Source organism: Pteropus vampyrus, unplaced genomic scaffold (assembly GCF_000151845.1).
Source record: "Pteropus vampyrus isolate Shadow unplaced genomic scaffold, Pvam_2.0 Scaffold466, whole genome shotgun sequence".
Taxonomy (NCBI): domain Eukaryota; kingdom Metazoa; phylum Chordata; class Mammalia; order Chiroptera; family Pteropodidae; genus Pteropus; species Pteropus vampyrus.
The window spans coordinates 544,272-545,826 of record NW_011889247.1 but is presented as its reverse complement, the minus strand read 5'-3'; the positions used below and the strand labels follow the sequence as shown (position 1 = coordinate 545,826).

Genomic DNA, 1,555 nt, shown 5'->3' with positions numbered 1-1,555 from the left:
GCCCTCTCCATGTGTGACACTCTCCCGAATCTCCATGTACTCACCAATGCAGAAGCTCTCCAAAACCTGTCCTCTTGGGTTTTTATGGAGGCTTCATTACATAGGCATGATTGAGTAAACTATTGGCCACTTGTGTTGGATTATACCTCTAGCTCCTCTCCCCTTCACAGAGGTCAAAGAGTAGAACTGGAAGTTCTAATGTCTCTAATGACAGAGTTGGCTCTGTTGGCAACCAGTCCCCATCCTTGGGTACAGCCTTTAAGTCACTCATTAACATTACAAAAGACACCTTCATCTCTATATTTAGCAATTTCTAAGGGTTTGGGGAGCTGTAAGCCAGGAACTGTGAATAAAGACTAAATATATATGAGAAATATATTTTGGTCATCTGAATAACCAAATATACATTTCTTATAAATCACAATATAGTCTACAGCCATACCACCCTGAACAAGCCCGATCCCATCTGATCTCGGGAGCTAAGCAAAGATTGGGCCTGGTTAGTACTTGGATGGGAGACCACCTAGGAAGACCAGGTGCTGTAAGCATAAAAAATAAAAAATACGGTATTGTGAGCTGACAAGGTCCTTGCAATCTGTGAGGTCAACCAAGAGTTGCCTTGCCTAAAAAATAAAAAATAATAACAAAATAAAATCACAATTTGTACCTCTTTAAAATCCATAACATTATATTGGGTATCTGATACCAATGTTTATAATCAATATTTATTGGCGAGCCAATCCTCTAGAGTAAAACAAAACAAAACACTATAAAATAATAAGTAGTAGCTAAGAAATATAAAGAGAAAATGTATTTGCAGACAATATGACCATTAATAAAAAAATTCATTTTTAGAACTAATCAGAAATTTCAAGTAAGTTGTTGGATACATCTATATGAAAAGATGGAGAGCATTTCTTTAGGTAATTTATGCCTTTACTAGGATATATCAGTGGAAATAAAAAACAAAAGTATTAGTCTTTGTGGAAATTAGAAATCAGAACATACAATTAAAAGTTCCAGTAACAACACATAAATCATTTAATTATTTCAATTACTTGATAACTTTTAGTTATTTTTACCTTTTTCCCTATAACACACACAAAAAAATATTTCTTTTAAAGTGTACACTTCAAGGGTTTTTAGTAATATCATGAGGTTGTGCAACTATCACTCCTATATAATTCCAGAACATTTTTCTTACCCCAAACAGGAATCCTCATTTATTAGCCGTCATCCCCATTCCCTTCTTTCCTCTGTCCCTGGTAGACATTAATCAACCTTCTGTCTCCCTATGGATTAGCCTAGTCAGGACATTTTATTTAAATGGAATCATACAATATGTGACCTGATGTTTTAGGATTCTTTAGCTTAGTATAATGTGTTAGCAGAAAAATCTGAATGCTTGCACATTGCTCATGAAAATGTAAAATGGTGCAACCATTTGGAAAATACATTAGTGGTTCCATAAAAAATTAAGAATGGAGTTACCATATGACCCAGCATTTTTATCTTTTTTATTATGTTTCCAAAAAGTTAACCTGACCATATTAAT

At 34.2% G+C, this 1,555-nt stretch overlaps 1 pseudogene; it reads left to right on the top strand.

Annotated features, from left to right (window-relative positions):
• The first annotated feature begins 428 nt into the window (after nucleotides 1–428).
• LOC111732536 lies at nucleotides 429–548 on the top strand (annotated as a pseudogene).
• The last annotated feature ends 1,007 nt before the right edge of the window (nucleotides 549–1,555 follow it).